We start from the raw sequence: 14070 nt of genomic DNA, 5'->3' as shown, positions 1-14070 counted from the left end.
AGGATTAACTCAAGTCATCACAAGATCACTTAGAGATTCGATTCTTCATTAATTTTAAATCTCTCCATGCATGAAACAACAGGTATATTTTTATACATAGTAACATGATTTCCATGCACCATGGGCACGTTTTTATGAAAAATATGAAGCACAGTGAAGGATTTTCAAAAAATAGAGCATGAATTCATGAACAGAGAGTTATTTCATGTTTACATTTAAGCAATTGATTGTTACAGATCCGAATAATTATTATTGTTTTCAATCATCCTCTGAAGAAGACGAGATGCCTGAGAATAGCAGCCAGCAACACGAGCCTTTTGGGGGATGGAGACACCGAGCTTCCCAATTTTATACGCTACCACATGCTGCCACCAATAGATTTTGAAATGCCGAGAGAAGAGTTTTAATTGAAATTGTTTTGTTTAACACGGTAAAACAACCATCCACCAGAAATTTCAACAAGTTTTCTTGCAGTTAATCAAAGATCAGAGAAAAAAATTATCAGAGCATCAGACTCCTTTTTGCAGTAGAAGAGAGAAGATCGATTTCAAGACAGAGAAGGTAATGAAAATTCTCTTCATTCCCAGAATTTTCAATTTGATTTCAATTTCTGAAGAGATGGTCTTTGGTAATATAACCTGTAGAATGATGTAAGTGCCCGGATTCAATTCTGAATAGATATATGGTGGTGATAATTAGTAAAAATTGGAAGCAGTTGTTCAGAACTTTCCAAATTTCATTTTTAGAATTAGATTTCATTTCCAAGAATTCAATTTCATTTTCAGAATTGAAGGGCAGTGATCAAGAGGTCATTTTCTAAAGGAAGAGATAGGGTATTTTCCAGAACATTAATAGAGGGTTTTTTTTTTTGTTTTTTGTTTTTTTTTCCAGACATCAAAATAGAGCTTTTGATTCACAAACAACAAAAACAAAAGTAAAGTCTCATAATCAAAACCTCTAGTTATGAAATTCGAAATTTTTAAGAAGTCACTATTTTTCATTGTCTTTTCTGAGAAAAGGAAAATGATATTTGAAAAAAAAAACATGGGTTTTCTTTAGAATGAGCCTAATTAAGCTCCGTGTGGACAGTTTTCTCAAATTCATTGCTATTTGGAATATTTTCGTGGTTCTTTCGACCTCTATTTTGCAGATTGCGTGGGTAAAACAGTGGCTAAATTGAAAGTGAATGCCTAGTCATAAAAAGGATTGGCACAAGTTATTTTGTAGTGGAATTATACAAGAAGAAAACCCCTTGCACAAGTGAAAGAAGCTTTAATTTTTTTGATTGGTGTTTTCTCTACGGACTATGTGACATTGCAAGATTGGCTTCTTTCAGTGAAGATGTGAGGGCAAATGGATATTGGTTCCTTTAAGTGAAATTGTTGATATTGCTAATTTGAGAGGGACATGAATCCTGTGTCAGAATGTATTACAAAATTCAAGTTTTATTTTTTGTCTTCTCTGAAGCTGCTCATCCAAAATGATTTATTGGTGTTATTTATGGTGTTTTATTATGAGAGGAAGAATAATGTAAAGTTGGTGTATTTGTGTGTTGGTGGTGAAACCTCATCACACATCAGAGACATTTTTGTTCCCATCACTCCAGAATATATAGCCCAAGCCAAAAAAAAAATTCAGATAGGTGAAGAATATTACAAAGAGCAACACTTCAAAGAGAAATCATAAAATTTCTTTTTAGAAAAACAAAGGAAGGGAAAGGAGAAAAAGTAAAGAATGTCATCTACAAGAAAGGAGAAAAAGTACATGAAGGCATAGATATCCTTTTATAGGTAGCTCAAGAGAAAGCTTCATATTCAAGGGTTAGAGCCACAGGTGCATCAACAGGCCAGTCAGCATATAGAAGCAAAAGGTCAAGGAGACAGAGGCAAGCATGAGGACATGCTTGAGAGTAAGCAAGGGGGAGATGTTGGCCCTCGTTTTTTTATCAAATTTTGCTTATTAAAATCCACCTAATTTCCATCATTTTCCACCATATATCATCCACATACACCTTATTTTGACCTTATTATGCATATTCAAGCAAATAAATTATGTTTTTCAACTTTTAGATATTTTTGCAAAAAAATGGGTTTTAAGAGTATTTTTGGATAGAATCAGAAATTCCGGTAATGGCTATGTGGATGACATATTTGCAGGACACTTGGGCTCGAGCTAGATACATGAATGGAAAGCTTGGGAACTAGGACTGAACTAATTCCAATTGGTTCGGTCAAAACAAGCTAAATCAGGTCCAGTCAAGGCTGGTCAAACATGACTAGTCATCCAGAAAATCCCTAGGAAATAGGGAAATTTTATGATTTCATGGGATTTTCCATATTTTTATTGATAGATTGGATGGATTCGACTTGGATAGGTGGATTTGGTTAGATATAGTTGTTAGAGATACTTTAGATCAATTTGTTTCATGATCTTCTATGTAAGCCAAAACTTTGAAGGCTTATGGAATGCTGAATTAATGTAGAATTTATGTAATTTGGTTTTGAGACTCTTTGAAGACTGAAAGATAATTGAAGAACCTGTTCCATTTCAATTTTTTGTTCATGCTTGGTTGATCTATTGAAGTTGCTGTTGCTGAGATTTCTTCAAGTGTGCAAGGCAAGGGTGGAGGGCCCCCACACCAAGCTAAGTGCATTTCTTGGTTAAATTTTCATAGTTTTCATAAATTAGTTCTTGTTTCAAATGTATTTAGATGTGTGATGATTGCTGAATGAATATTGGTTTAATTCTAACCTACATATGAAGGGACACAGGAATTTAAGTTAAATTCCCCTTCTATTTGATCTGGAACTAAAACTGAATTTCATTCTCCTTTTCTTATTTGAAGTTATTTCTTCATTTCTGGTTTGAAGCAATGGTCATTATGATATAGTAGAATTGTGAAGAAGGACAATCTGGTCCTCCTTAGTTAGGAGCCTCTTCTTTTACATCTTCTGCATCATAAACCATTGTTAATTAGTTATTTGGATTTATCTTCATGAAAGTAGTATTGTAGGGAAGGACAACCTAGTTCTCCTAAGTTAGGATCCTCATCCCTCACATATTACCTAAGTGAATTAGAAATTGTTAAAATAGGTTTATATTTGTAATATGTACTTCCTTAACTTTTCAAATTTTATCTTCTAAGCTTGGCTACATCTGATATCCATACACTGTGGACTTGCCTCCAAGTTTTACAAACCCAGATTGATAATTAAATACTTGTGTTAATTTTTGTTAATAAATTAGCTCAAAAACGATTATTTGAAGTTAGTAGTTTGGAACGAGGCAACAGAAAATGGAAAAGGGTAGAGAGGAATACTGGTTTTAGTGAAAGAAAAAGAAGGAAATCACATTCATATAGTGGAAGAATATACAAATAAATAGTATTTATGGTTCAAAATAATAGAGAATGAGAACCACATAAGAATTGTAGCATGGAATTTTGCGCCTCGAGTATCAAAAACTTAAAAAAATAAGATGATGGATAACAAAGATCTATATACAACTTTAAAGCAATATATTGTCGCATATTCTCAACAGGGGGAATTTATTTTAGTGGGATATTTCAATTCTAGAACAACAAATCAACAAGCTAGTATTCTTTGTTGCAAAGAGGATCACAATCCTATCATATTCATTGAAGAGGAGAATCCTCAATGGTTGATATGTTTAGAAGACGATAAAGTTAGTAATCATTTTGAAGAGGATTTTCTTATGTTGTGTGGTTCTTTCAACTTAATTATCTGCAATGATCTAGATAGATGGAAAAGGTCTGGGAACTTCACTTGCAACACATACAATGGGGCAAGTGTTGTTGACAATGTTATTTGTTCACAAAGCTTAATTGAAAGGATAGAGGAAGTTAATACAAGAGAGCATATTTGGGAGTTAAAATAAGATCATAAACCAATTTATATAAATCTATCTTGGTTAGAAGAAAGGCAATTGTTGGGATGGGGTCCCCAGGGTCAATTTTGGGGCAAAATCCCAAGTTTTGATGTAAAAAGATGAAAAGTCTCCGCAAATTGTGATCGCGTAGCACATATCTAGTTGAGAGTCAAAAAGGGTTTTTACCCTCGTTCGTATAAAGTTGAGTCATTTTTTGAGATCTACCCATGGTCCACGGACCATGGGATTGTATAAATAGGTGTGTCTTAGAGAGTCTAAGGCAGTAATCAAAGTTTGTTTATGGGTACGAGCGAAGAAGTCTAGCGATAGAAGTCTTAGAGGGGAAAGGTTCTACAACTAATGTGTGATGTGATGTGTGATGTCACATCACTGGAATCTAACCAAGAAGAAAATTGAGAAGTGGTTGGATAGAAAGATCCACGAATTCACAGCGGAAGAAAACAAGAATCTGCGCTTGACAAAAGAACATTGGTTGGAAAGATATTTGTACACAGAAATACATGAAATTTTCTTTTGTACCTTCCTTATTGAACTATATGAGTGGATCTCTAAATTGGCAGATGGCTAAGGAAGGTGGAGGCTTGATGGTCCAATAGTATGGACTCCATAGCTAGTGCGGAGGTTGGAAGCTTCTGAAGATAAGATCACGTGTGTTGTTGACCATTGGCTTGATTGGGTTATAGGAGGATTTGTTACAGAGTTCATGGTCAACACCTCAGTCAGTTACAACGAAGCAGAGTGACGCTTCTTCAAGGGACCGCGAGGTAAGTATCTAAGATCTTTGAATACTTGGATTAAGATGTTGTTGTGCGAGAAACGGGTTATACCATTGCCTTAATGTTTGGAGCTATGTGAAGTGGGAAGCTCTTCAGAGATAGGGGAAGAACATGCCCTGAATATAACCCATTGATTGGACCTCTTGTGAGTGACGACGAGGGAGCAGCACAGGCTTCACCATAGAGTGCTATCCAGTTGATAAGACATGGTTTTCCATGGATACTGTCCATACCACCTCCACCTTCACCCCCACAACATACACCTTCATCCACACCACCACCACCCCCGCCACCGTTCAACATGTCGAATGCAATGAAGTTGCCAATGTTCAAGGGCTTAGGAAGTGAACCCCGTTAAGCAGAGGTGATATCGCCTTAATCCCAAATACAAGGAAAAGATCCGCTTGGAATTGGACAAGATGCTTGAGGCAGGTATTATCGAACAAGTGGAGGAATCTGATTGGGTGAGCCCAATGGTAGTTTAGGAAAAGAAGCAGAAGGGAGAGATAAGGATTTGTGTATATCTAAGAAATCTTAATGATGCTTGCGTCCATGATCCTTTCCTGATGTCGTTCACTGATGAGGTATTGGAAAATGTTGGAGGGTAGGAGGCCTATTCATTCACTGATGGGTTCTTTGTGTACCATCAGATTAAGATCATGCCAGAAGATAGGAGTAAGACAACCTCTACGACAGAATGGGGTTGTTTTTAGTATATTGTGATGCCGTTTGGACTCAAGAATGCGTCGGCGATATTATCCCACGTAGTCATAGCGATGTTCAAAGAGTTCATTCACAAATTCTTGGAGGTATATTTTGATGATTGGACAATGTTTGGGTTAGTAAAGCACCATGTAGCCAGTCTACGCTTAATGTTGGATACGCGCCGAAGATATCAGATCACACTGAACCTGAAGAAATGCTTATTCTGTGTCCCCTTTGGAATTTTGTTGGTTCATGTGGTGTGCAAACAAAGATTAATGGTGGACCCTGCTAAGATCGTGGTCATAGTCAATTTGGAGGCCCCAAGGAGTGTTAAACAGTTGTGCGCAACATTGGGCCATACTGGGTACTATCGAAAGTTCATCAAGGCTTATGCTCAAATTACCGCTCCTATGGAGAAGTTATTAAAGAAGGACGCTACATTCTGTTAGGATGAAGAATGTTTGATGTATTGAAAGAAAATATGCTCATCGCATTGATCTTGGTCTTCCCGGATTGGAAGAAGGATTCCATGTACACATTGATGCCTCGTGTATTGCGTTGGGAGCAGTACTAACATAGGCTGGCGAAGGTGAGATGGATCATCCTATAGCATTTCCGAGCATAAAGTTGTCAAAGGCTGAGAATAATTACTCAAAAACAAAGCGTGAAGGATTGGCTATGGTGTACACGCTCCAAAAGTTCAGACATTATTTGTTCGATGGACATTTCAAGATGTACACAGACCATTTTGCCTTCAAGTATCTAGTAAATAAGCCTATGTTGGGGGGGACGATATATAGATGGTTGCTTTTATTTGAAGAATATGACTTTGAAGTAATTGTGAAGCGAGGAAGGTTGAATACAGGACCTGACCATTTTCCGCGCATTGAAACAGGGGAGGAACCTACTAATTTGGAGGAAGGGCTTCCCGATGTGTAGCTCTTTACGGTATGTGTTGCGGATAACCATTTTTTGGATATTATCCACTTCTTGACTACCGGGACATCTCCAGAAGGATACACCATCCATCAGAAGAAAGAGTTGGTAGTGCATGCGATAGATTTCTTAGTAATCGTAGGACATTTGTATAAGATGGGATCAGACAAGATAATTCGACGATATGTGCCTGATTTTGAATGAAATAGCATCCTCGCTGAAGCTCATGGAGGAGCTGTGGGAGGGCATTATGCAGGAAAAGCAACAACGTAGAAGGTTTTGTGCATTGGGTTGTGGTGGCCTACGTTGCATAAAGATTCTAAAGCACATTGTAGGGCATGTGATGCATGTCAAAAAATGGGTAGGCCATCACAGAGGGACGAGCTACCATTAAATCCTCAGATTTCATTGCAACCATTTAAGAAATGGGCAGTTGACTTTATAGGACCAATTCAGCCCCCAGGCAAGAAAATAGGTGCGTGCTATATCATCACTGCAACAGAGTATTTGACTAGATGGGTGGAGGCAAAACTTGTGAAGGATTGTACAGGGGCTACAACAGCTAAAATTTTGTTTGAATTCATGGTAACCAGGTTCGGTTGCCCAAAAGTGTTGATGAGTGATCAAGGTACGCACTTCCTTAATGAAATGATCAGCGCGCTAACAGAAGAATTCCAGGTGTATCATCAGAAAAGTACGCCATATCATCCTCAAGCTAGTGGAACAGTTGAGGCCTTCAAAAAAATTTTGGAGAACGCGATGACAAAGATTTGTAATTCACAGTGGAATGACTGGGACATGTGCGTGCCTGCGGTGCTGTGGGCATATAGGACTACTTTCAAAAAGTTAATATGTCAGACACCTTTTCGGTTGGTCTATGGCATAGAAGCTATGATGCCCATGGAATATATCGTGCCTAGCCTATGCATATTGGCTTTCATAGGAATGGTGGATCGCGAAGCTTTGGAAGAATGACTTGCGAAGTTGATGGAGCTCAAAGAGGACAAATTCTTGGTTGGATTCCACCAGCAAGTCCAAAAGGAATGTGAGAAAGCTTGGCATGATCGACACATCAAATTGCACACATTCAAGGTAAATGACTTGGTTTTATTATATGATAGTAAGTTCACTAAGTTTCCAGTAAAGTTTCAGATGCATTGGCTAGGGCCGTATATTATCAAAGAAATCAAAGATGGAGGCGCAGTTCAGTTCGCACAACTGAATGGAGAACCTTTTCCGTGAAGGGTGAATGGAATTCGGTTGTAGCCATATGTAGGAGATTCAGCTCAATGACTACATGACAATAGCACAGTCTCAGTGCTCCAGGTAGATGTAAGGGAGCATTGGACTATAAACTACACTACCCAGTTTGGGAGCTACGCGATGGAGGAGCTGTGCGGAAAAGGGTGATGTCACTATACCAGAGACCACGCAAAGGGAGCTATGCTATGGAGGGAGACACCGCGCAGCACATCCAGAAAATGACCGTTAGGGTCACTGTTCATGATTTGACAGCTAGGAGAAGCTTAACAGGAGCAGTGGGCCGGCATTTAAGGATGAAATCTTTGGAGATCTGCCGCTAATTCAGCATTAATGGATGGATTTTGGGGGGAACAGTTGAATTTGAATTAAAAATCTCCTATAAATTGCGCGTGGCCATCCAGCAGAAAACACTTTGCATCCTTAGAAGTTTTGCATTGTGCTGTGTGTCGCTTATAAATCAGAAGTTTTTTGAAGATTTGGTCACTAACTTTGTGTTTGATACTCTACCTGATGGAATCTGACAGTTTATTTGCAGCACTATGTCAGGACCAGGTGAGACTACAAGAACCGGAGGAATTGTTGCCTCCAAGAGAGCGACACCAGAAGTTGTGAGCATGGAATCTCTAGCTCCTATGCCTACGACATCGAGATTGCCTAAGTCGAAGCCTACACCAGTACGCGAGACCCATAAGCTGAATAAATACAAGAAGAAGAGGCCAATGCCAGTGCGCGAGTCACCTAGGAAGCACTCTCCTACCCAGGCATAGAAGAAGGACAAGCAGCCTGAGAAGTTTGTAGATTTCGAGGTCGAAGAGGACGCGAATGATATAGATGCTGAGAGTGCAGAGCCCATTTCCAATTTTCCAGAGTATATCCCTGTATGTAAAGGAAAGGTGAAGGTCACCAAGGACTCGGATGCGGAGAAATTTGTCATTCATACGCCCCTGTTGCTGGAAAATATCACCATTGAAGGTCCCTACCTAGCGCGGGTTCCTATTTCAAAGATGGAGGATTGGGATTTGGATGACCATGAGAGGTTCCCACACCTCACGACAGAGAATTACATGAAACATGTGTATTACAAAGACTCCGATGTCACTACATTGGGGTGGGTTGAGTGGATCCGTGAAGTAAATAAATCGGGGTTGTTGAAATTGTTTTGGGTGCCCCATTACCACCGCTCCAATATCAATACCACCCGTATAAGGCAACTGCTGACTCTGGTGCATGCTGGGTGTTTATGGCTTGGCGCACCTATCCCCATCATAGACACGCTCATCCATAGAATCACGCTCCTGCCACATGAAGGCTTTAATCTAGCCAAGGAGTTTGGCGGTAAGACAAGCGAGTGCGACTTGGTAGAAAAGATGAAGAAGAAATTTGAGCTTATCAAGAAGCCACGCAGGTACTCCATAACATCCATCATTGACCCCACGGTGAAAATTTCCATGTAGATACTAGTTGGTAAGGTCATGAGGAAGTGTTGTGCATACGAGGTTCCAACACTTGTGATCTCGTTAGCTTCATAGTGCACGAAGGGCATGTAGTTTAACTGGTCATGCTATTTGTGTAGTGAGTTCCTCGCTAATTTTCGTGAGGCTCAAGATGAGAGAAAGACCTTCCACTACACGTGCTTGCTGCTCTTTATTGTATTGGTTCCTTGGGTGCTTCTGGAGGAAATTTAGTTCCCCCCATTGGAGGCAGGTTTGTTGGAGGCTGCACAATTTTCCTCCCTTTGGGCCGCACGGGTCACAAAAACAAAATTTTTCTTGGTTTTAATGGAGGCGATCTTTCGCATGGCCATCAACCAGCGACCACAGTTGTCCCCAACCATGTATGAGTAGCTATCAGAGTACGTCGAATTCAAGGCAAACTTCCACCGCGTCTATATCAGGGCGTGGAAGGATTTGCAACAGAAGTGTTCGATCTTCCACATCTTGCCAAGGGCGATACGATTCAGGAAGTCATCAAGTGCTAGCCAGCATATTGGCACTCCCTGTCTAAACTGGCTGTAGGTACTAGCGAAGACGCAGGGAGTTCGATGGAGAAAAGGAGGAAGGATGCAGCGAAATAGGCGGTACAGAAGTTAGCTGCGCAGCGAAGAAGGAGGCCAAGGAGAAGGCTCGGCTAGAAAAGGAGCACACTGCAAAGAAGCAGGTTGAACAAGAGCAACACGACTCTGAGTGAAGTGGTAAATCCCCTTCACCCCAGACTGAAGAGCAAGAAAAGTCAGCACAGAGTGGTGGCGGTGCTGAAGGGCAGAGCACTCCATTCTGGGTAAAGAGGTACAGAGAACAGTAGAAGGAGGGGCCCCAGAAGAAGTCAAAGGCAACTAAGCCACCGCTAGATCCCATTACGCTGACAGAGGGAGATCTCGACGAGATCAGGGACAAAGTGTGTGACACCACCGTTGAACTATTGCAACAATTCGAGCAACAATACCTACAGCCATTAGGTACTATTCAAAAGGATCTGTGTGAACTACAAATCTAGACTAGCAGGATACAGGTGGGCACAGGTCAGGTGGGTGTTGCACAGACAAGCCTGGCACCATGGACAAGTGAGGTTGTCGAGCTAGTCAGGATAGTGGATCTCAGGACAATCGCGCTACTAGAAGGATCCCTGAGTGCCGAATCAGCCGATGAAAAGGTTGTCCTCAGTACTCTGAAGAACATAGGCCTCAAAATTGTAGCGCTCCCCAACAAATATCTTCACGCGTTGCAGGTAGGTGTGACAACGGAATTGAGAGCGCGGGAGCAATGCGCTCTCAGTTTAATTAGTGAGAATAGGGTGAACAATGAACAATTGTTCTCCAAGAAGATGAAGGCTCTGAAATAATGAGATACAATCAAGGAGTAGAATGCTCAGTTGGCGGAAAAAATTGCAGAGGCGTGCCAAACAGTGTTGAAGTTTCACATCCCTAAGGAAGCGCAACTAGAGGCCAAGATCCAAAAAATCGCTGTAGGCATCTAAGATTCTAAGGCAGAGGTTTTAGAGTTTAGTTTAAACTCAACATGAAAATCATGGAGTTGGAACTCAAGTCATAGCCTTCCACTCCGCCTGAAGTCCGAGAACAACGTGAAGATGCCGTCAATGAAGGAATCGCTATTGTGGATGACGCGATTGTTAACTACACATCTTTGTTCAAACATGCCATAGAAGTGGTGACACCCCTACAAGAAGATCCCGCCGTGAAGATTTTGAATACAGATATCTGCGAGCTCCAACAGTAGTACAACGAAGTGAGGGCAATGACACGCTCCATTGCTACGACGTAGTGCCTCTTAAAGTTACAGGAGGCAAAGAAACTTCTTTCACAAGTGGAAGCAACGCAGAAAAAGGAAGTAGTCCTTAAGGAACAGTTGGGTCCTTATTTGGACAAAGCCTACATAGTCTCGGCCAACATACAAGAAAAGTTGGTGAACTTGCATCTTACATAGCAGAATATCAAGCGAGCCGATGAAGGACACACCACAAAGCAGCTGGTGGAACAAGTGAAGTAGGAAGCCACACAGAGCACGACTGAAGTAGCAGTTGTGTGGGCGGAGCTGGAAGATCTCCATAGAAAGATCAACGTGCCAGCCGAGTGACTCGAGGGTGAGTGATAACCTTTGTGTTGGGGACCTATTGGGATGGGGTCCCTTGGGATAGTTTTGGGGCAAAAGCCCAAGTTTTGATGTAAAAAGATGAAAAGTCTCCACAAATTGTGATTGTGGAGCACGTAGCTAGTTGAGAGCTACCCTCGTTCATGTAAAGTTGAGTTAGTTTTTGAGATCTACCCATTGTCTGCGGACCATGGGATTGTATAAATAGGTGTGTCTTAGAGAGTCTAAGGCAGTAATCGAAGTTTGTCTATGGGTACGAGCGAAGAAGTCTAGTGACAAAAGTCTTAGAAGGGAAAAAGGCTTTGCAACTGAGTGTGAAGAGGCCTAGAGTAGTGTCCACAGTTGGGTGCGTGGACCCCTGCAGTTGAGTGCGCAGGGAAATTTTGAGTCTGTAAGCCTTTACTGAAGATCAATAAAGAAGATTGTTGCCGAAATTACTATGTTTTATCTCTTTACTTCTGTCATGCATGAATGCAATATATGTTGTGATGAATAATGTCTTTATGAAATAATGATGTATTGATACGCAAATTTACTTGTTCTATCTTATTATCTAAAAGCAATTAATGTTAATTGATTACACGAAGATCATAACACTTTCTGTTGAAGTTACTGAACACTTAGGCAGATATAAGTAAATACTGATCTAAGGAGAATCTATGGTGTGCGTAAGTAGATAATTTTCCTATTCAAGGTCTGCAAAAGACAGTCGTAGACCTTCATGGAGGTCTAGAAGCCGATTAAGGGAAGTTACAGTGATAAGCCTTAAAGGCTTAGAGATCTACGCGAAGGTAGATCTAGGTCATAAAAAGACATCACACTGATCTCTTGGTGCGAAAACTTGGTTCCATCATCCCCCCATACTACTTTGGGTGAGACTTCAGTCCACGCTACGTAGATTGATGCCGAAAGGGCCAATAGTGTAGGGATTTATTTGGTGTAACTAACTATGAACCTAGGTCACGACCCTCTAAGCTAACAACAATGTAGGAGGAAAACTCAATGTTCTTGACAATCGATATTAAGGGGGGAAATTCTTATAACACAAGAAAATTGCACTATCTTCAAAAAAATGATCGAGATATCAATTCAAAATGAGAAAATTGGTTCCCAAAGCCTCAATAGTCATGAGTTAACAAATATAATTCAGGGTGCACTTAAGAAGTGAAAAAGAGCGAAAAATAGGAAATCAGAATCCAATTATTTTCCAATGAATTCTTGGTTTCATGAGGAATGAAAAAAGACAAGGACAACCTTGAAAAATGTAGGAGAGAAGAAGATGAATGTAAATTTATACAAGAAGATTTTAAAGAGGAAAACAGACGAATTCATGCAAAAAAGACAAGAAGAGTTAATATATCTAGGCAAGAATAACCTAAATCTTTGTTGGTAGGAACTTCAACAAAGGAAAAAGAAAATTGAAAATAATATTACAGCCAATAAGTGGTTTTATTATGCAATACAACTCTGAAAAAAATTAGAGCTGGGCCTCCTCCCAGGATCAACACAACTACAAATATTTTCACATTACAAGAGGTGGATGCAGGAATTAAGAAGTTGAAAATAGGGAAGGCAAAGGACTTGGTTGAACTTCAAGTAGAATATTTAAAGTGGGGAATGAACATTTTGGCACCATAAATTAAGAAGTTGAAAACAGGGAAGGCAAAGGACTTGGTTGAACTTCAAGAAGAATATTTAAAGTGGGGAATGAACATTTTGGCACCACACATCATGGAGGTATTCAACAACGCCATTCGACAAGGATTCCCAAGAGATTGGACAACTAGTATAGCAATACCATTTTTAAAATTGGAGACAATAATCATTCTTCCAACTATAGAACCATTATGATCAATCCTTTATTTTCAAATATTTTCAAGGACATGGTAGAAAATAGAATCAATAAGTGGGAAGAAGTAAAAGAAAAGATGGAAAAAGGGAAAGTGAGTTTTAGACTGAAGCATTCTACAATATATCATGGTATCATGTTGAGACACATTATTGAAAAGGTTTGGGGGGACAAAGAAGAAGTATTTTTCTTCTTTGTTGACTTCAAAAAGGCATTTGACATGGTCCCTAGAGATAAGTTGTGGTGTAGAATGGAAGAAATTGAAATTTGTTTGCATTATAGAGTTGTTGTCCATAGGATTTATGAAGATGTGAAAGTCAAAACTAGAACTTCAACAGGAATTTCAGAAAGTTTTAGAAGTGACATCAGAGTCAAGTAAGGCGGTCCTTTATCCCCTACCCTTTTTGGTTTATATATTGATAAAATGGAAGAGCAACTAAATCTACAAGGTGGGGATGGTTTTTGGTTGGGGGAGTTTGTGATAAAGCTTCTTTTATATGCTAATGAACTTGTATTGATTGCTAAATCGACCTATGGATTGCATATGCACCTATATGCCCTTGAACATTTTTGTAAAGCAATGGGGATGCAATCAATACCAGTAAGACTGAAGTAATTATTTTCTCTAATAAAAGGAAGTAGAGCCAACATACATTCTTCTTTGAAGGAAACATTCTTGAATAATTAAATGGCTACAAATACCATAGGATTGATTTCAAAAACCAACTTAATTTGGAGGACTACAGAAAAAAAGAAATAATAATAATAATAATAATAATAATAATAATAATAATAATAAAATAATAATTTAGGAGAGTGGAAAGAATTACATGCACTTCAAAACAGATGTAAAGAGGCAGACATATGGGATTATAAAATGATTAAAGTTCTTTTTGGACTCCTAGTTTGTCTAGTGATATTATATGGGTGTGAACTGTGGGCTAGGAACATCCCTGTTTCAAAATGAAAACAAATTGAGAAAATCCCAAAATGCTTGATCATGAGCAAATTCAAAAAAAACGTTTGG

The sequence above is a fragment of the Pinus tabuliformis genome, chromosome Q, assembly GCF_031772625.1.
Source record: "Pinus tabuliformis cultivar Carrire ecotype Pingquan chromosome Q, CPIR1, whole genome shotgun sequence".
Classification (NCBI taxonomy): domain Eukaryota; kingdom Viridiplantae; phylum Streptophyta; class Pinopsida; order Pinales; family Pinaceae; genus Pinus; species Pinus tabuliformis.
The sequence above is the reverse complement of the archived record's forward strand: the minus strand, read 5'-3'. Positions refer to the sequence as shown.